Consider the following 22,550-nt stretch of genomic DNA (forward strand, 5'->3'; position numbering starts at 1 on the left):
AACAATGCATGATATAACAGGAGGGCTCAGGTAGCTCTCCTCTTACTTATTCCCTTATTACATGCAGGCTGGATGGTGCCCTTTCTTGTAGCCCTAGGAGGCAGCCTTTAAGCTTTGTCAAGCAGCTCATACACAGTCCTGAGAACAGAATGAGTGAGACCTGTTCCCTTAGCTTATCGTGAGAAAGGTCTCCCTGGCTTCTGCACACATCTCTGATCTGGCTCTGATCTGGCACTGAATAAAATTTTGCAATTTGTGTACTTGTCAATGACATTTTTTCTAGCTTGTTCAATCAAGCCTACCAGCCAACATCACTGACCTGCAAGGCCTATTTTAGCACACCTCCATCAGCTCCTTCTTGTTTTAGATCATCAGGGAAGACCTTCAGGAAGGGACTGTTTCTTTCTCTGTGTTTGTATAGCACTTAGGACAGGAGACAAGTATGAATTGGGAAGTCTTTGAAGTAAGTTTACTTCACCTCAAAAAGAAGAAAAAAAAAAGTTGGTAATGAAAAGTGAAAAGAACAGAGACATGATGACTATGATGACTAGAGCCCAAACAAATTTGGAGAACTGGACAAGGAAAAGTAGCATTTTAACTTTCAAATGGAAGAAAGCTTATTGTTTACATCATTAACAACGTACAGAAAAAATCCTGGAGAACATTTTTACATAAAGTGTCACTATGCTTTAAAACTCAAGGTTGTTTTATCATTGCCTTTGAAAGATCCCAGAGAGAATCAGCTTATTGAAATGCATTAAGACTGGTGACTTTCCATTAACTGCTTTCAATAGGATGAGAAAGTAACAGAAAAAAGGAAGTCTTTTGTGAGGAAGTTTACACCTTATCAAGAGAGGTTGGGAGATGAACAGACTGAGAGCAGTCCTGCTGAGAAGGACTTCGGGGTGCTGGTGGGTGAGAGGTTGGACATGACCCAGCAATGGGCACTCAGCCCGGAGAGCCAGACGTGTCCTGGGCTGCATCCAAAGCAGTGTGGGCAGCAGGGCCAGGGAGGGGATTCTGCCCCTCTGCTCTGCTCTGGTGAGACCCCACCTGCAGTGCTGCATCCAGCTCTGGGGTTCACAGCACAGGAAGGACATGGACCTGTTGGAGTGAGTCCAGAGGAGGCCACCAAAATGATTAGATGGATGGAGAACTTCTCCTACAAGGAAAGGCTGAGACAATTGAGTCTGTTCAGCCTGGAAAAGAGAAGGCTATGGGGATGCCTCATTGCGGCCTTCCAGTACTCACAAGAATTAAGGAGTCTACAAGGAAGATGGGGAGAGACTATTTGCAAGGACATGTAGTGACAGGACAATAGGGAATTCTCAAACTGAAAGAGAGTAGGTTTAGATCAGAAAGCGGGAAGAAATTCTTTACTGTGAGGGTGGCAAGACACTAGAAAAGATTGCTCAAAGAAGCTGTGGATGCCCCATTGTTGGAAGTGTTCAAGGCCAGGTTGGATGGGGCTCTGGTGTTGGAACTACGTGACCTTTAAGGTCCCTTCCAACCCAAACCATTCTATGATTCAATGAGAAGTTTTGGTTCTGATTTCTGTAATTTCTTAGATCCCTCTTTTTCAAATCGAGATGATCAGAATTTAGCTAACAGTACTCTGGACTTCTGTAACATGTCCTGAAACTTCTGTCCCGTCAAGGAAGCCATCTTACTATAAAATTACTTTTAGACTTGAATGACTGACTCTTGAAGGTGCTCAAGTCACAGCAGTCTTCCAGGCAACAAGCTCTCATCACCTAGGGCTCTTGCTTCATGGCTACAGTTTAGTGGCCTTGGAACTGGACAGGCAGCACTTGGCACCCCACTGTACACCAAAAAGGGCCCAGTTATCAGGTATGAAGGAACTAGGAACTGCAGCAGTTCCCCCGAAGTCAAGCATGTGGATGCTTGCCACTCTGGATGGGTAATTTTATGTAACCAAGATAGTTACTTGGACTTTTTAAGACACATGAATCATGTGTATGTGCACATCATTCAAAGAAAACCATGTGATTCATGCAGTATTGTCAAAATATTTACAAGATGATCGCTAATGAATTTAAGCTCCCATGTGTGGGGGTTTTTTTTCTTAAGCATATTAATATTTGGCAGGAGGTGTCAGCCTGAACCTAAAAGAAGGCTCATCTTTCCTCACAATTCCTTCTTGAATAGCAGAAGCTTCAAATATGAATTATTGACAGGTTGAGATTAATCTGTCACAAGGGCATTAAGAATTTATTGTTTATTTTTGTTAAAAAAAAGAAAGCAGCTACTTTTAGATGCCTACATTACTTTAGATGCCTAAATTAATTATTTTGTCAAAGAAGAAGAAAAAAGACAAATGCTGCATGTATGTAAAAGCAACCATGGGACTGAATTTCTTTTTCCTCACTTTATTATGGGAAGGAGGGGGTTAAACTGCCATCCACTAAAAACAGCGATTTTGTGCTGAGGTCTCCAAGTCAGAGAATTTACGTTTTGTAAGAACACCCTGAGGGGTTTTCAGTTACTTTGCTTAAAAGGTAGATAGATACATTTACAGCAGCACACGCAGAGCTCCATGTGCTAGCATGGGCACAGATTTGCTTTCTGGAACATGTGTGTTCGGGGTGACTCAGTTCTGAGCAGGTAATGCACCAGGACACTTTTATGTGTTGGCTGGGAATACAGATCAGTAAAGAATGCAACTGTAATTACCAGTAACGAGGGTATAAATTTCTGATCCCTGCTTTGTTGGCTGAAGTTTGCTAGTGTTTCTAAGCATTTACATTTTACAATTGCCTTATTTATAGCCTGGAATTTGGTGCGCTAGCTTTTTGTGCATGTGAAATGCTTTTTCTTGCATATGGTAGGAAACTGCTGCCTTCACAAGCTAGCCGTTCATAAAAACATTACAACCAATTTAGTTTAAAATATTTTAATGATTTAATAATAGATTATTGGAGATTTTTAGTTGGAACACATGAATTCTATAGATGATCTTTTTCTTATTTCAAAAAAATAAAAACCCTGTATCATTGTGTTCAAATTCATACAATTACTACGAAGAAATAGTTTGTAAATAAGCAGCAGCATCTCCCATATCATTCCCCCAAATAAGGCTATACCCGCAATGTGGAGTTACAATGGGAAATGTGGCATAGTAGTTTACCTGTAGCTTCAACCACACAATATGCAAGACTGCAGTTTTCCCTTCTGTTCCAAAGCCATTCAAGCAACTTACCTGTGCACATCATTCCATCCACTCCTTCATGTGAATCAAATGAACTGGGTTTAGGGCCAGGCTGCCATTCACAGCACAACACTTGGAAAAGTGCCTTTTTTTGATGGGTGAGCTTTCCAAGACTAGACACTTGGAAGGTCTGCATGTTGCTGGGCTTGGACAACTGGACACAGAACAAAGACAAGTATTGTAATAGTGAACTAATACCTGAATATTATATGTCTCCCCTGCACCTGGAAAAGTATATGGGATTTATGGTCCTTATTCTCTGTTTTTTCCAGCACCCATCATACTTGCATCACAGTCTGGGGCTAGGCTGCCCAATCACTCAACAATAATACATTCCAAATCTGTGCCCTTCTGCAGTTAGAGCAGTGCCTGTCTTCAATAATAGAACATTTTAAGCATGGTTCAAGTTGACTGAAGTCAATGATTTAGGGGGTCACCTTGCCTCATCAGCCAAGTCCTAAATCAACTGATCAAATTAATATGAACATTTGGTGTGGACTTGGCTTTCCCCCACAATGAATCAGGTCCTTTGTAGAGTCCTGTTTTCTGAGCTGGAAGATAAAATTTCCAGGCCTTATTTCAATTTTAGCTCTTGATTTCAGTAGTATTGCACCAGATTTATAAGCATATCAGGGAGAACAGAGTTTTCCTCTTCATGTTTTTCTTTAAAAACAACTTGAATGAAAATGTCTGAAGGTGAATCTTTGATTCTGTGTTTAAGTGGTTTATGATGAAGATGTCAGTGATACATGATTCTCTTGGAAATACTTCCTGTGGGATAAGCTGTGGTTGGTCATGAACGAAGCAAGAAGAAGAAAAAGATGAGATCACAGGTCCTGTATGAGCTGTCCATGGACCAGTCTCTTACAACAGCAGGGTCCAAGATGAGCCTGCTTGCCACTTCCCACCTGCTTCAAACAATAAATAGCATGAAATGAGGTGAGGAGAAAGCAGACTACAGTCCTGCTTCCCTCCACTTTGATACATAAAAGAGTGAGAATGCAAGAGGGTGCTCTTGACCTGAAAATATGGTTGAAAGCACAACTGTGCATTGTTCCTGTTAACACTACTTTCATTAGCATACTACACAACTCAGACATAGCAGCAACCAGAACCTAGTGCTGACTTCAACCCTCTCCTGTCTTTAAAGTGAACCTAACTTTTGGCTTTTTCTACAAATATCAAAACAGCAGCTACTCTTATAGAAGAGCCTGCACCATATTCAGAGTGTGGAGAAGATCAAGTGAGCACAAATGAAGACGCTCCTTGGTAGGCAGGATTTCCCCTTCTGCTCACCCAAACACATAAAACCTTCCCCTGACCACTCGTAAGGTCTGCATATATCAACCATGCATGACTGGGTCTAGCATCTACTGAACTACAGCCTGTTTTATGGTGGTTTTACCTGATGGACAATGTACTGGAAAAGCAATCAGGAATATAACAATTTTATTTCATGGACAGGAGGGAAAGACCGGTTTCAGAGCAGACTTTCACTTCAGCATTGAATGAAAATGTTTCAAAATGTGAAAAAGTTAAGAGGGACATTTGGACCCATATCCACCACAGGAGTAATAAGAAGGTGACCAACTTGCTTGCTTACAAGTGGAAAAGGTGAGTTTAAATTCATGTCCTGCTATATCCCTACAGGAGCTCTGGCCTCTATGGTGGATATGGGGAATCTAACCCCTGACTTACAGAGTAAGTCTGGACTGGAGAATGGTGAACCATTCACACCCCAGAATACCTGTGACAAGGCTCGCAGAAATTGGAGAGGCAGGTAGATAGGCAGACATGCAGTACAATTCACCTCTGCACCCAGGCTGGACATATATGGGGTCACCAGTGCCCCAGCTGGTCACTATTTTCCCAGGAGTCATTTCCCAGAGTTGCCACACTATTTTCCAAGGAGTCATTTTCTCTTTTCTTCTCTTTTTCCCCAAAAATTCCAGCCTAGCCCTGAGAAAGAAGTTTTCCCTAAGAAATTTTCATTGAAACAAACACACTTCCATGAAATATTTTGTACTTTTGTAAAATGCAGTATTTTGACAGCAGAATGTTTTGGGGTTTTGGGTTTTTTTTCCATACAAGGTTTCAAAAAAACAAGGGTTTTTTCCAAACAATTGTCATGACAAGGCTCTAATGGATGCTCGGTGTGGTTTTGACAATCTATATAATAGAGAGAAACATCAGCTCAAAAACAACATCAAATATTTAGGCCTGATTCTGGAAGAGCCCACTTCTCATACTGACACTGTGACTGCCAGTCTCAGTACAACACCTCTGATCATTACTCTGCCTTTCTTACCATGTAATAACAGAGTTTTTGTCAAAACACACCACCCCTCTGTGCCAGCACACTACTTTTACAAGTAAAAACCTCATTCTCAAAATATTTAACCCAAGGTTCAATGTAAAATTAATATAAAGAACAGAGAGCTAATGCTCCTGAGCACATGGACTACTCAAAGATACCACATCCTATTGATAATAGATTTCCATGGTACCAGCAGCGCTGCTCCCCCAAAACTTAAGCCACAAATCTGAGGACGTTTAGAAGGGATGACCTTTCATGCAGTAAAGAACTTTTCAATGTAATAGTGGAGACAGAAATCCTTTGCTTTCCTCAAATCTCAAGACAGCAGCTTTTCATCCTGTGTTCAATCAGGCTCAGCAGAAATATTTAAAAGGAGAGAAGAAAGGCTTTGTTTTCACATGGCCCTAAAGCTGCTTCTCCCTCCTCCTTCTCCTCCTACCCTGTACTTCTGACAGACTTTTAGGCTCCATAACATCAAGCAAACTTTATTAGACTTGGAGTCACCATGATTTTATAGATAGATTCTACATATAGAAAAACCTACCATGTCCAGCTTTGTACATTTATGTGGATGTAACCTTCTTGAAAAGTCAGATTATTGTTTTAAGCTTTATTTCCATATGGCTCACACCAGCAGAAGTGTGATCGGAGTGTAATTTGCAATGTTCTGAGCAGTTTTTTTAAGGGGCAGAAACAGCCATATATAGGCTTTCCCTGGATTTCAAGTTGACTTTTGATTAGCTTTTTGTGCAGGTATTCCAGGTGTTGCCATTCGTTAGACACTCTGATTCTTGCTTTCTAATTAGATAGGCCACAATTACTATCACCTTCCATTTCACTTTTGACATGACATGATCTATTTGTAGATGTATTTCGGGTACTCCAGGCACTAGAACTCCAGCTAGGTATGATGCGACATAAATTGCGTGTTGCAAATTATATGTTCAGGTCTCAGGAGCACAGCTTCACTCCTCTGTCTCCCAGGGGGGCTGGCAAATGTAACAGTGACAATCACTTACCTGCTCAGGGAGAAAAGGGTATGGAGGCAGAGCTGGCCCTCTTCTGCAACAAAAGAGGGGTGCAAAGATGCCGCCCCTGATTTGATGCACTGGCTGCTGCTGGAGAACAACACAGGGAACTCCTTGAGAAGGCCCTTCAGCTGGAAATATAAAAAGGAAAAGCTGACTCTTCCAACCTCAGTGTTGAGCTGAGTAGTAGAAGACATCCATGACCCTTACGAGTCTTTCTGGCTGTGGTGATGGCAGGTACATGGGCAGGCAGTGGTGTGGATCCCTCTTCTACCTAGGATTCCAGTGTAAATCAGCCACATGGAGATTTCCAATGTCATTTCTACACAAACATTCAAAGTGCTTCTTTTCTCGGTAATCCTGACCAAACACAATACACTCAGACCTCAGGGAATTTTTCTTGCTATTTTGGCCTCTAGATACTATCAGCTCTGAAGGCAAAACACTGCTATTGCTTACACAGGCCCCTGCCCACCTTCATGAAACCAAACTACCAATGAAGTTGTATGTCTTCCCATGTGGGAAAAAACCAGCAAGCACTATGCTAAAGCACAGCCATGTACTGCTTGAACTTTAACATAAATACCAATACTGAGTACCCTGTGGGCACTGAAAAATACCTACACTGGTTGGCAGAAAGACTTTTGATGATCACATATCAAATCAGAGAAAAACACAGACAGCAAAAGAAAAACAACTGAAATGAGAATTTCTGTATTTCTTTTTCAGAATAAGTTGGAAGCAGGTCATGTCCTGAGATAGACCAACATATTTAAATCTCTAATGCTGTCTAGTGGTATTTCCACTACAGAACATGACAAAGAACACCAGAGTTTTTTTTCCTCAAGTGATATCACATTTTACATTATTTATGCTTTTGCTGACTGAAAAAGTTTAACTTGGAAAACAACAGTGTACTGAAGTGCAACACCTTATTTGTATTTTGAAATAAAGTAGGAACAATTTTGAATTTAAATTAATAAAGACTTGGCTAGAACTGAGCATGCCTTATGCACAAAGAATCTGAGAAATATTTCTGGTTTTCCCTCCCTTCCTTTTTCATCTCTAGAGACCTCTAATGTTTCCAAAAGACAATCTGGCCCATCTTGAAGATTGAAGCCTGGGATAAACTAGGTTGTAGCAGAGTGCTGTGGACTATACCTACACTGGAGATGTACCAAAATCAATATGTTGTGCACAGTTTGACTGGGAAGGAGGTGTGAAGCATAGCATACAAGAAGCAAAACATGTGAAAGACCATGGCAGTGATAGTGGGAGAGCTTAATTATCTAGACCTCAGAATAGATTAAGGGGAGGAGGCAAAGCTTGATCTGGTAGAGGATTGCTTTCTAATTTAATGTGTACATAAACCGACAAGGAAGAGAAGAATGCCAGATATGGTATTAAGCAACAGAGAATATGATTTAGGACATTAAGGTACAAAACCAAAAAAAAAGGTAGAAGGTGCAGTGACTGCTAAGCTAAAAGACCTTCTGTGGCAGCATTCTCTACTCCAGCTACAAGGTGTACATACCCTCCAAAACAGAGGGCAGAGGTACAAGCTGCTGTAGGTACATATCCTCGCCAGAGCAATAGTTGGTCCTACAAAAACACCCCTCACCCCACTACACAGCTCTGCTCCGGTGCAAGGTGCTGGTACAAGCAGTGTGCCTTCTGCAGCCCACCGGCAAACCTGCCATCTCTCAAGCAGGCTATAGAGACCTCATAGATAAACTATGGTCACTTTACATCACCTCTGCCCTCTCTTGATCTGCTTAATAATCTGCAAAAGCAGGTGAGCAATGCCTGCAGGCTTGGGGGCCGCCTGATTGTGTTTTAGCTGCCTCTCGAATGTGCTTTCCGGGTCACAGAGCTGTCAGGAGTCACCTCAGTTGCACACCAGAAACATCCCTCCCAAGGCAACTCCCTCCATGCCCTCCCTACATACGGGGAACCTCACAGCAGGTCTCTGATGTGTAACATCTTCATGTGTGAAAGGAAAAAGTTTATCAGGAGGGGACTTGAGCTTATAATGACAGTGGGATGGAACACAACACAGTAAATCAAACATCGCCATGTAACCAACACAAAGATGTTCCGAGGTGCCACAAAAAAATCCCTAGTGTAGACACACAGCAGTTATAACATTCTAGGAAGAAAACGGGATTTACTTCAGAACCAGGTCAGATATTTTTCTTCATGAGCAAATATAAGCTTTCTTCCAAAAGGTGTTCTGGCAAGTTTCATGTTTCTATGTGATTGCCCTACAAAACATTGTTTAGAGCTCTTAACACGAGGCAGCATCACCACTATGCCGTACTAAAAAGCCTCGGGTAATTTATGAGCTATTTCACATACAAGGCCAGGTTCTGGTCTTGTGCCACACACTGTAAAAGCAGAGCCACTTCCACCTCAATATATCCAGATCCAGAGAAGTTTGCCACCAGGCCCCAACCATGGTTTCAGTTTCCTCTGTTGTACTGTTATTATATTACTTAGCAGGTCTGCCAATGACATTGCATTCAAAATGGAGCAATTATAAACACTGGCAGGAAACGCTGGAGTACCAAATGCTTTTTTAAAAAATGGCAAGGATGTGAAGAAACTCAATGGAGATCTTTCATCTGATATATGAAAAGCAGATGACCAGGGATGGAATCAGTGAGGCCATGAAAGGGAATGAGTGAGAAGTCAGTAACAGATGAGACTGATGCTGCACTGAGCCTGAATTAATATCCTTTGCCTGAGTATTTACAGAAGAAGTTGAAGGTCACATCCCGGAAACAGGGATCCATTTTCATGAGGGGAAAAAATGAAATGTTAAAAGGCTTTATGATCCAATCTGGACAGGTAGTTAGTTAATTAGAACTATTAAAAGTTGACAGGACCTGAGACTTAGATTAACTGCATCTCCGAATTTGGAAGGAAATAGCAAGGGAAATTGGCAAACCTTTAGTAATACTGCTTGATAGCTTCCTGAGGATGGTGTATCTGGAGATGCCTAGATAGTAACTACTCCAACTTTACCTTTTAAAAATAATAGTATCTAAAACCAAACCAAAAAACAAAAACAACAAAAAATATTTTTTTTCCTTTTTTAAGTCAAGGAAGGATTTAGGAGTTCATTCACCAGTAATCCTAGCTGCAGCCACAGAACGGATATTGGAAGCATTAATATGGGATGGGGTTATGCAACATGTAGAAACAGCCAGACCGTGGATGGAGAGGCAGATGGATTCATGTCATGTCTGTCAAATGTGCTTTAAGTTCTCTCAATACATTTCTCAACAGAGAGTAAAAAGTGAAGTGACGGGCATAATTTATCCCGATGGAAGAGATTCATTTGGTGCTGCACCTGACATAGAGAGATTGTTCTGGAGAATGAGTAAAGCACAGCACAGAAAAAGCACAATAGCAAATGCCTTCAAAATTATCTGTGGGACAAGAAGCAAGGTGTCAGCAAAACAGCACAGTTCAGGGTGACTAGAGGGACAGGAACAAGGCAGTACTCCCAAATTTAAGCACCCTAGCCATTTTTATTCAAGTTTTATATAAATGGCCCTCAGGGGATATAATTTTTAAAGTGGAATTTTTTGCTGATAGCACGTAAGTGTAAAATGGTGCACAGAGCAAGCAAATTTAAAATGATTTGAATAAATTAGGCTTATGGACAGATAAAGGGCACATCCAGTTCAGTGCAGCAGAGTAAGACATAATGACTGCAAGGCACCAAATATAATCATAGGCAGGAAAAAGGAAGGAGAAGAGGGAATACTGTCCAGGGGAAAGGATATAAGGTAATTACTGATCAAACAATAAATGAATGCTTAGAATAACTGGAGAAAAAAACCAAAGACAGGCAAATTCTTCATGCTTAAAAAGACAAACAAATTCTTCATACTACACGCTGAGTTGTCTCTTCAGTAAAGCTGAATTGAGACATCTTTTCCAGCACTCTAAAAATGCTGAGATAAAAATTCAAGAGTTTGAAAGTAAAGAACTGCATTGTCTCAATAAAGACACAACATGATAGGACTTATAAAATACATTGTCCCCTTCCCCCAGCAAACAAACACGCAAAATTACTTTCTTGCATTTTGAATGTTAATTTGGGGTCTATTTCTGTAAAACAAGAAAAAAACCAAGCATAAATAAATTGAAAGGTAGTTATTACTGGTGAAAACAGCCTTTTTACTGCAAAGGTTATGACATTAACCCAGGGAAAAATTCATGAATATTCACAATCACCATTTGTCATTAAGAATCATAAAATTAGATGTTGAGTAGGGCTTTAGAAAACTCCTCCAGCCTACTAAATTCCCTCTTCACTACTTGCTATTATGCTAGCATATATCACAACTTTTTTTTTTTTTTTGCATGCATGCATTTTAGCACATTCCTGCAAGTTTTCCTTATCCATCCAGGAAAAGAGAATGAAGATAGGAATCACAAAGACCAGTAGAAATCTGCTAAAAAATGAACAACTAAAAATTCAGCCAAGGACTTCTTCAGGTGTTTGTAACCAAAGAAAGTAATTCCCTCAAAGAAACACAAATATTAAAAGAGGACAAAATTGCTGGGTTAGCTCTTAAATATCTCAGAAACTATTTAGTTTTCACATTTGCACCTGTCAGATTTGCTACAGACACCAGATGCTACCTAATGTGTGTGCAAACACAATGGAGAGCCTTTTGCAAGGAAATAAAAGGGCTGGAAACCTGACTGGGGGGACAAAACTAGGAGGCAGAGGTTTCTCAACCAGGAGCAGCCACTAGCAGGTAGAAGGACTGAATAAAAAAGATGAAAATAGGTTAGGTGCTTCAAATACAAACTCAATAAGCAAATAGCTTGCCAATATTCTGCCAAGCAAAGAATGGCACAGGCATGGAGCACAAAACTGGGGGTCTGCTTACGGAGCAAGAGAAATTCTGTGGAAGGCGGCTCTAATGCCAGAGAGAAGTGATGAGAAGCCACAGCAATAAATGAAGAGCCTTGGTTAAAGCAGAACCCATCTGCATTCAGAGAGAAAAGTGGTCTCCCACATGGAGCAAGAAGTCCATGTGTGGGTACCTGCACAGAGACACACAATCACTCCTGAAATGTTTATGAAAGCTCCACTGTTTATCTACATATCCATCCACCCTCATACCATGAAAACCAAAGTGCCAGTGGAGGCCCGGCTGTCAATCAAGGAGAATAGCTGTCCCCAGTGTTAAAACATCCCAGGCCATTTGCATGTTTACTGTGCTCAGTGATTAACACACTGAGAGGGCGACAGCCAGGATAATCCGCAGAAGGAAAACAGCTACACTGTTCAGAGTACTGGCAGAGAGATGGGGAAGGGTACCCAGGCATTCAGACCAAGGACAGGAAATAGGGAGTGTATTCCTATCTGTCCCTATATTTTAGAAATAAGAGAAAGCACAAAGCAGTGAGTTTAAATCCTGCAAGCCTCAGCTGTGTCATATGAGCTGAGATTGGTTGTCTGGTCTCAGCCCCTCCAGGGGCCACAGCAGCCCAGGTTTGTTCACCAGGGGCAGGGGTAGCTCCCTGCTATGGCGCCCTGGACAGCAGCAGGAGTTTTTTGTGTCATTTGCTGCCTATCTGTCCCTATATTTTAGAAATAAGAGAAAGCACAAAGCAGTGAGTTTAAATCCTGCAAGCCTCAGCTGTGTCATATGAGCTGAGATTGGTTGTCTGGTCTCAGCCCCTCCAGGGGCCACAGCAGCCCAGGTTTGTTCACCAGGGGCAGGGGTAGCTCCCTGCTATGGCGCCCTGGACAGCAGCAGGAGTTTTTTGTGTCATTGGCTCCAGGCTGCTTTCTAACCCTAGCCAATAAAGGCCATGCTGATGATACAACATCTGTCCCCAGCTGCTGTACAGCCTCAGCTCTGCTGGGTATTTTTGCACTGTTAGCTGCATGTTACCTAGTCCCACCACCACCACCCCCTGCTCCAACCTCAGAACACCCGAGCTATCTTTGGGAGGCACATTTCCAAAATACCTGAACAACCCTCTTTCCCCAGAGAGAGCGAGCAGTGCAATTGGATGTCAATTTCTCACCCTACTTCCACATATTGTCGATGATAGAGCTCACCTTCAGTAGCTTGCACTCCTGTTGCATTCACATCTTCCCCCTGGCCTATTAATATATACAGCCACTTGTGCTCATTGGCATGGTGACTGTGCTTATGTCAGTCATACTTCTTTGTATTCTCCCTGCCTAGCCACTTGCTGTTGTGCAAAGGATGTGTGCATCAGGCTTAACACCTGCTAGAAATCTCTCAGCTCTCTGTGCCTTTCCACCCTTCCCAAGCACTGTCCTAACATCAAGTATTTTGCATTCTTTTTCCAATCTGATCCTCATTTTTATTACTTTCCCCACTGTTATTTTCCAGCTATCCAGCTTCCCTGGTATTTCTTCCTTTGTTACATTTGCTGTATCACTGCATTCGAATTGCAGCCATTCAGAGCCACATTGATGGACAAAAAATTAAAAAATGCCTAAAAAATCCCAGCTCTCCTTCCTTTCCCCCTACCTCCCCTCACTTCCCAGAAAAAAAACCCTGCTAAAACCCTGCAAGAGCAAAAAGTGAAAGACAAGCAAACTGAAATTGTTGTCTGGCCTGACTCATCAACATGATGAATTCTGAAAGCACTTCACACAGTGGTAACCAGGGGTCCTTGCTGCTCCCATAGGGGCAATAATACCCTGTCCCCTCCAAGGTGCTTTCTTGATCCCTCTTGCTGGGACCAGCATGTATGCAATGGTACAAATACGACCAAATCCTGTTCCAAAACCTGATCCAGCTTAAAACCAAACTTGACACCTATTTCCAGCCATATCCAGTTCTTACTGTGGTATAGGTCTAACTATAACTATATTCTCAGTCATAGATAACCAGAATTCAGTATTTCAGTAAAAGAATTTTGGCAAAACTCTGACAAAACTTAAGTGCCCTGCAGAGACATCCTAGATTTTGGCAGTGTTTAAGCTGGTAAGGTTTCTGGGGTTCAGGGCAGAAACCTTGTGCTACTTAGAGGAAGATTCCAATTGAAAACATAGCCCTTGCTGTGTAAAGCAGATGTTTTGGGATGAAATAACATCAGTCAAACACTTGAAAAATGGGCTAACAACAGTAGGAAATTAGAATACATTTTAAACCCATACCACTTGCTTTGTCCCTTGAATTCTGTGTTCCTTTTTTGCCTGTGTTCATTAAGATCCTAAATGGCACAGTGCTACTGGTATGAGTTTACACCATATATACCATTATGATATTTAGTACTATTAATGTTTAAACATCTTATTAACTCCCAAATAGAATTTACCTTCCCTCCACAGGACTCCCTTCTCACAACAAAAACTAGAAGTGCCTTGGAGATATATCCATGTAAAGCTTCCCCCTACACTGCCCTTATGAATTGCCCAGAGAACAACATGGAGACCTGAACCACAACAGAGGGTTCAAAGCTTAACTTTCAGGAATTCACTTTGCGCTGCTCCTATCACCTTGAGAAGAGCTGCACCAGGCCACCCGCCACCATTCATCATTTCCTTTTTTCTGAGAGATTTTTCTTTGCTCCGCTCACTTGCTGCGTTATTTCCCAGAGGACAGCTCCTGGATTGACTGGGCTTTAATTGCTCAGCCCTGCCAGGCTCAGGGTGGAATTTCACCTTCGCTTCTCCCCCTCCCTTGCCCTCCAGAGCTGCCGCAGCTCTTGGTGATTTCTGAGGAACAGCGATTAGCAATTCACTAAGTTTGTCCCTTTATTGCCTTTATGTGGATACGCATGATGTGGGCCAGCTGATTTGCATTTCTTCCTGCTATCCCCTCGATGCTTTCAAAGAGCTATCTTCCTGATATCTGTATCACTTTCCATTCTTCCTTTATTTTAAACAAAGTATAGTGTTGCTATGACTTTCCTCACCACTCTTTTCCTCCTCCTCCTCACTTCTTAATGGACACATTCTTTGTAAGCATCTATCCTCCTGCTGATCCATTTGTGCAGTCAGTTCTCATTCCCCAGACCAGCTTTAACCAACTTTGCCACTTCCCCCCGTCCTCACCCACACAGCTTTTTCCAGGCTTTATTCTTGCTTTCATCTGCCTGCTTCTCTGTTGTCAAAAGGGTACCTTATGCCCTCCTATATACAAATCATTCTTCATGTGTCTACAACAGGTAGGAATTTGCTGCCACATGAATCTTTGGCACAGGGCCATTAGGAAAGCAGGTAAGGTGAACAAGGAGGATCTGCATTATCACAAGCCCTGTACCTCAAGAGCATCCATCAGAACTTGCCTGCATCCTTTGCTATTAATCATTCCTCAGACTCCTCACAACGAGACTGAGTTGGAGGCAAAGGCTTTGGAATGGGAAGATGCTCATGTGAAGAAGGGCTGAGCTACCTCCTTTCTGCCTCTTTCCCATCATGTTAGAACAGCTCAGCACTGCCAAGAGGTCAAAAACTTGGGCCAAGTTCCCTTGCACTTACTTGTCTCTGACTGGTTCCATTCTCACTCCTTACTGTTGCTCGGTGGGTATTCATTTTGCCTGTGCTCACCTGTCCATATGCTTTGGCCTGGACTCTTCTGCCCCAGGACACACAGATTGCTCAGCCAGTCCCTTTTTTTCTCTCACGGCTACAGGCAGAGCATTTCCAGCACATGACCACATAGGTCCAAATCAAAAGTGTACCAGCAGTATCTTACGTTTTCACATGGTCTCAAACTATGCAGCCTCTAGTTGGAAACACAACTTGAAATACAACTTTGGCAGTATTTCCTCAGAGGGGATTAGTTTCAGTGACTGTCTATAAGAAAGTGAACTCCCCTTTGCCAACTCTTCCTCTTTGTTTTCCTGGTTGCTTTGCCCTCCCTTGAAGGTATATCACACCTTCTAAGTACATGGAAAAACACAGGGATAAGCAACAAGAGCAAGGGGATGCTGAACGTAAGTCTAACATATGAGAAGACCAGAGAATAGACTAACACCTCATTCCTGAGTTTAGTGAAGAGTTGTCAGCTTCCTGCTCTTTGTCCAAGCCTGCAAGCTCCTTTATGAAGAGGGAGGGGGCTAGACACACACTGCTCATCACCAAGGCATCTGTGCTCCAAGGCCACCCTTGTGCAGTGCATCCTTACTTCCTCACAGTAACACACGAGTCTTACAGTTGCACATGAGAACTTCAGGATCACAGCTGGATAGCTGAAACCTGGTGTCATCATATCAGGCTGCATATGTTGTGTATGTTCAGTGGAGCAGGGAAAATAGCCAGTGAAGATAAGGAGTAAACAGAAAGAAAGGCATCTGCATGAAAGCAAAATTCAGCTGAAAGACCTGCAGAAGGCAAAAAATGCAGGCTTTGGCTGCCTAGTCTTTGCTGATGGGCTTGCACAAAGGGCCTCAGTGTGCAGCAGGTATTCCAGCTCTGTCAGTGTGCAGATAATTAAAAACAATAATGAAAGGGAGGTTTTCTATGCCTGTGCTCTAGGCACAGACACAGCTCCTGAGCTGCAGAGGCTGAGTGGTCCCTCTGCAGCAACATTTGCATTACTGCTAATCTGTAATTGGGATCCCCACTTAGCTCTATGACTCTGTCTGACCATTTTCAGACCTTTACCATTCAAGTCAAGAGGCTTCTTCCTCTAGAAAGCATATTAAGATTTGAAAACATATTTCCTAATTTGTATTAACAGGCAGCAATGATTGCTGTTCATATCTACATGAGTGCATTGTTTTCCCAGCCTGCAACTCAAAAATAAAAGAAGAATCATATCTATTTCATAATTCCTTCTAAAACCTAAAACCAGGTACATATGAATTAAAAAATATTGATATGGTTACATCTGTCTCATCTAGCAACAGGAAATAATGATGAGGTCTTGCTTTCTCCCACACAGAGTAAGGGCCAAATTCATATACAAATCTAAGTAAATCCGAATTATGAATAAACTACCCCTTACTTTAGTTTCTATCTTCTTATATCCTTCTGATTGCTGTCTTTCTTGCAACACATCTCTTTCAGACCCTCATCCATGTAAACTATTCCATGTTAGACTATTTCAGATTCAGTTGGACCAAGAGGATTAATTTCAGAGCTGATGTGTAAGAAGGTGTAAATTCTACACTGGGGTGTGAGAAGGGACAAGATTTTCCATCAAGGCTTTGGCTGTTCTCCCCCTGGATTTACACAGAAAGGAATCCCAATCCCTTTATCACTGCCAGGAAGAGGCTGAGGAATCTAGAAGTACACAAAATAGCAGCTTAGATTTATTCAGACTCATCTCTTAGTTTCAGTCTGATATGAGTATTGCATGGACTTGTCCCTTCCAAATTTAAGGCTTTGTCTGGAAATTGTGAGAGATGCTCTCTCCTAGGGAGATAATTCTGGAGTTAAACAAAAAACCCAAAAGGATATATCAAGATATATGGCCCCCAGTATAAGTTAGGATATCCTTGGATCTCTAAATGCAAGCCACATGAATTTCCAGTGACACCTAACTTCCTTTTTGTTCACTTAAATGGGAAGCTCAATGACCAGAAATGCTCACTACAGCTTTCACTGAGCCCTGTATGTTGACAACATTCCTGGGAGGAGAAAAAAACCAAGCCATTTACTTAGGTGACTTCTTATAGATGGAGGTTTGTATTTTCAGTTTTGCAAGTTTGAATGTTTGCAGATGAAATAAAAATACGTGAAACAGATAACAGCTAAAATCACCCCAGCATTTACCTAGTTCCTGAATGTAATAAAATGCCCATTACCCAATGATAATTTTTTTGTGTGGACATAAACAAGCACAACTTCAGAGATGCTGGTATAACTAGCCCCAAGATAAATTTGGACCTGTAAATCCAGTCAGAACACAGAACCCCACAAATATTTCAGACTTTCTCCAGCCTTGCTGAAAAGACCATTCCCTCTGCTCCTATGCTTTGCAAGGAAGCAAATAATGGAATGTAAACCCTCAGCTTGCTGTCTCAAGTGAAAATTCTCACTGCAATATTTTTGAAATTCAGAAACTTGAACCATTTAATATGCTCGAACCTTTCCCCATCGGACAACTGAAAATTATCACCACCTAATGATTATTCAGTGACATCTGCAAAATAAGTTTGATGTTTTTGGGCCAGGTTCTCTTGGACAGATGTCAGTATCATAAACTATGCCATCGTTGGCACTAATTGGTATCACTCCTGTCAAACAATCTGCAGTATGGCAAAAAAAGAGAAGTAGAACTCACATTAAATTTCCTTTTTGCTTATGCAAGTATTTCTTCATATCATGGACACTTTCTCTTAAGCCAAATGTTCCTGTACCTTCAAAAAACAGAGGATTCACCAAGGAAAAAGCTCAGGCTCTTCAAGCAGCATTAAACCCAGCGTTCTGTGTGTGGACCTCTGCAGAGAAGACACAGACACTAAATCTCATTCTAAACTGTGTTTACTCTCAGTAAATATTTCTTCTTGCAAAAAGCATTGCCATGGCATTGTGCAAAGCTGTATAAACAGTTGTAATTTTGTCCTACTTTTTGATCCTTGCAGCTTGTGTCCAGGTTGCTGAATTGTTCAGCTGTCAAGGACAGGTTTAAAAATTTTATGCATTGGCATAGCATGTGATGTAAGCTCTCATGCACCTGACATGTCACACATGAATAAGTCAGGCATGGCTTGCGATTCACTGTTGGATTTAAAGACAAAAAAGGGTAGCTTTTCTATGAGAACACAACACAGTGAGCTCAGTTTTGCAATTAGGAATTCAAAAAATATTTTAAATCTCACATTTTGTTTTAAAAAAATCTATGAATCACTGAAAAGCTGTGTAAGTTTTCCTGTGCAAACAGATGCACATTCCTAAATGTGCTGTAATCTACCCCTGAGTGACTTGGACTTTATTCGTCCCTATGCTAGTTATGGTCCTCCTTGTTCTTTCTGTGCTAGCCTCATACAATCCTCTTATGTCACACACTAAAGTGCTGTCACTGTGATGAACTTATGATTTCTCTTAGGACATTCCAGGTCTACAATGGGTATGGTACTGCAGGACAGGTAAGAAATCACAAACCACCAACATTTTAGACCAGTCACAGTCAAACACTTACGAGCTCTTGAGGCATCCAGGAGCAGCAGGCAGCTGCAGAGTGGTTAACAGCTGCAGAAACTTATCAGTTTAATTTTGCCAGGTAAGCAGAAGATCAAAACACGCAGAATAACTACTTACTGTCCAGAATTCCCTGGTTCATATTTGTCTACATCCCAAAGCTTCAAATGAAAGCATAGCTCAGTTTAGACCTGCAAGCAGCACCCTTTTACTGGCCTTCACAGAAGGCATTCACATTTAATTGGGTAAGTTTGCAAAATTAGCGCCTTAATTTGTGGGCCCTTGATAATTTTTCACGGACAGGCCTCAAATTTGCCCTTCCTAGCCTGTTGGCTTCAGTGTGAATTATATATGAATTTCCAGGGGCGAGATAAGGGCCACAGTCATTTCTGTCTTGGTTTCCAGTCATTTCTTTTCATTTATTCCACACCAGCAGTTACAAAAAGTTGTCTGGGGATTGGCGTGCTGTTCTGGCAGTGAGTAATAGGGAGTCTGGGTTTGTTAATATGGATAGTCTTCAAAATAAACAGGTAAACTGAACAATACTGGAGGAAAATGATTATAAGGGAAAAAGAGGGATTTATGTCTAGCTCTGACAAACTGCTAATACCAGCCTCTCTCAAACAACAACTAGCACTTTGTTCCAAGTTCTTTTTCCAGAGAGACATTTCAAGGCAAAACTCCCAGAGAGACAATCACTCTCCCAGAATAAGAGACATGAAGGATATTAGAAAAACTGAAGGCTGATTGAAAGCGAAGATTTTAAAGGGCAGCCAAATTCCTTCCTATGGCAAACTGGGACATGGCAGTCATCTTGTGCCCTTTTTTTTTTTTTTTTTTTTTTTTTTTTTTTTTTAATCTCCTGGGCTCCTAGTTTAATACCTGCTTTTTTTAAAAAAAAGGGGTTTTTGGTCTAATCAGTGACTATGAGGTAAAGCCACATTCATGTCCTTCAAAAAAGGTAGTAATGCAAAGAGTTTCCAATTACCCTTTAATTAAAATATTAATTAATTAACAAAGTGTATTTATGGAATAATTACATAATTTCACACACCATCGATCATATTTTAAACAAATTCATTTAATTAAGTTGACATGTACACTGCATGCTCTCAGTGGAGCTTTTCTGAGAAACCAGTGCATGTCTGCCTTTAAGGAGATTCAGACTGCACGGGGGAAGTTTACAATGGCCCACAGTGGCATTCAGTGCTGAAATGAAGGCACTTCATACTTCTAAGTAAATTTAATACCACTGACTGTATCCCCAAAGGCTAAAGTCCTCTATCTGCATAAAAGGCACTGGGAAGGCAAGAGCAGCACGAGCTTTCTCACTACCAATATCCCTCATTCTGACCTGGAGGGGCTGACTTTAATAAACGGTTAATCATTATCCTCTTCGCCAAGCCTGTTAAGCAGCTTAAGAAGCTTGGCATTTCTGTGGTGGGACTCAGCTAAGGCTACCAAATCATTTCACACAGCCTGCTGAAAGCCATCACATGCAGATAGCTCAGTGTGCTGGGGCAGCATATAAAGAGAGCTCTGTGCACGTTTGCAGATTTCCCCTTGGAGTCACTGGTTTTGCTTTGCCTCCTGTGCTCCCATGGGCTTGTGATAGGTTGTGGCCCCGATTCAGGGGATCATCGCCTTGGTTTTCCTTCCAGCATCTGCAGTCTGGTCTGCCTCTGTGCTGTGGCCTCCTCCATCCTTACTGTTTTGCTAAGGTTAACTCAGGATATTCAAACATCTCTGTTCATGGTTTGGGTCTCTGATGCCCATTACAATCTGTTTCTGAATTAAGGATTCCAAATTACCTGTGCAACTTCTAAATTTTAAATCTATGTGTTTCAAGTGTTCTCCCTTTGTTTTGGCCCCTCACAGAAAACTAATACTGTAGTTGCAGAGTTTCATTCTTTCCAACTGCAATAAACCTCTCATTTTTGCAGCAGTGTGTTAACTGTTTCTTACTCCCTCACTTAGCTTAATGTTAGCTTGCTGAACAAGCCATATTAATAATGCTACTTGTCTGGTGCTCACAGTCCCTTTCAAATTCATAGAAGGGTATTTGCTGAACAGCTTGTAGGCATTCAGTGCTTTTGTGAGTACCTGTTCCATGGAGTCCTTAGCTGCTGTTCTGCAACACTTTCTACCCACAAACTCCCTTCCCACTCTTCCCTACAGAGGACACCTCATAGAGTCCTTTGCTGCTTGGTCAAGCTCTACTCTGTTTGCACTTTGCAGCCTTCTCCCCACACAGCTGACAGTACACCAGATTCCAATATATACCCATATAGTGTCAGCAGACACATCTTGTTGCACGTATAACACAAACCTCACAAAATTCATCAAGCGAGTTCAAATCTGCATAGAGATGCTGACTTTAACTGATGTTAGTGAAGTAACAGGAATTACACCCATAGGGCTTTTGTCCCAGTAATGTCACTGAAATAGGCTATTCATGAACGTGAATATCAGAAGCCGAATCTGAAAAAAGACAGTATAACGTCTGGATGTTTACAGTCGTACATTTCAATCCTTTATGTTTCTTTATGTCTGAAAAGCTATTTTTTAGGTCATCAGAGTCTAAAAATTCAGCTGTCATTCTTTTACTATTTTGTTCTTATTGAGGGTTTATCCATAATTTAATGAAAGTTTCAAGGAACTGAAGAAGGGAAGAAAAGGAGCCCTCAAACTCCCCTACAGCCCCATTCACTTATCCCACTTCCAGTTTCTCATGACGCCCCTAGTCAGAATGAGGGGACTGGCTGAAATTCTAAAGAGGCTCTTAATGCTGCCTGTATTCTTTAGTTTCTGTTCAGTCACAGCCAAATACAATAAAAACCTGCATTAAAACTGGTATTTAGCACCATAGGTGGTATGGAATTTATGTTCAATTTTAGACTTCAGAGGCTATGAGAGCAGCTAGCCAAACACAGAAATAAATTGTGAGACTAACAACATATGACAATATTATCGGTATGAAAGTGCTTCTCACAAACGGGCACTAGCTTCCAAATCACCCATTAGAAACCAAGATGAAGTTGATTCATAACTAAAAACATCCAGGAAGATTCTGCACTAGCAAGGCTTGCAAGAGCTCCACTGACTTCTCTTTCCATTATCTCAGACTCTCTTGATTTTAAGAGTGACAATCTGAGTTGCCAACAATCTACTATAATAGCAGTAATCTGTGCCTTCTAACATCCAGGTAAATCTGATTTCCAGACATTTACACCAGCAAAGAAGGTAGACCAAGCCCACCACTCCACTTCTTTTTCTTTCACACATGCAAAGCTGTGCCCTTAAATCTGTGTTTAGATACCCAGGCAAGTGGCCTGCGGTATCTAAACTGTGGTAAGCATCAAGCACTTTTTAATGAAGTCACCACCCTTTTTACTTTGTTAAAAATGATCTCTATGCAAAGCTCTTCACACTGCCTCTTTGTAAAAGACCTTTTCCATCTCTCCCTGTAGATTTCTGAGCATTTTGTCCACAACCAAATGCACCTTCCCAGCTGAACAATTTTCAATCCTGCACAAAGCACAGCACATTTTATTGCTCTCAAGGCCAACCCTCCTTTCTTCCACCTCTCCCTTTTTTTCACAGCCTCTGCCTTCTGATTTCCAGCCAGCTCTTGGACTTTCCACACAGGCTGGTTGGGACTGGCCCAGCTTTTCGTCTTAATATAATACCCCAAAATTGACATTACCTTTTTTTTTTCTTTACTCTATGTTTCAGCCCCTTTGTCTTCAGCCTGGCCCTGGGAGGTTGTTTCCCATCTACCAATCTGTTCACTATGGTCTTTCTCTCAGTTTTCTCTCTCTGTCTTCTCTGTAAGTCCTTAATTACACCTCTGTGTCCTTCCTGCTTCAC

The 22,550-nt window shown here is 41.5% G+C and overlaps 1 long non-coding RNA gene across 1 annotated transcript in view; it reads right to left on the minus strand.

Moving 5' to 3' along the window:
* Window positions 1-5,524: 5,524 nt before the first annotated feature.
* LOC108447280 overlaps window positions 5,525-22,550 on the minus strand; it is a 51,653-nt gene continuing 34,627 nt past the window's right edge. The window contains exon 3 of the long non-coding RNA XR_001862752.1: window positions 5,525-6,705. This is a non-coding gene — a long non-coding RNA (uncharacterized LOC108447280). The remainder of the gene's footprint in view (window positions 6,706-22,550) is intronic.

This window comes from Corvus brachyrhynchos, unplaced genomic scaffold (assembly GCF_000691975.1).
Source record: "Corvus brachyrhynchos isolate BGI_N302 unplaced genomic scaffold, ASM69197v1 scaffold175, whole genome shotgun sequence".
Classification (NCBI taxonomy): domain Eukaryota; kingdom Metazoa; phylum Chordata; class Aves; order Passeriformes; family Corvidae; genus Corvus; species Corvus brachyrhynchos.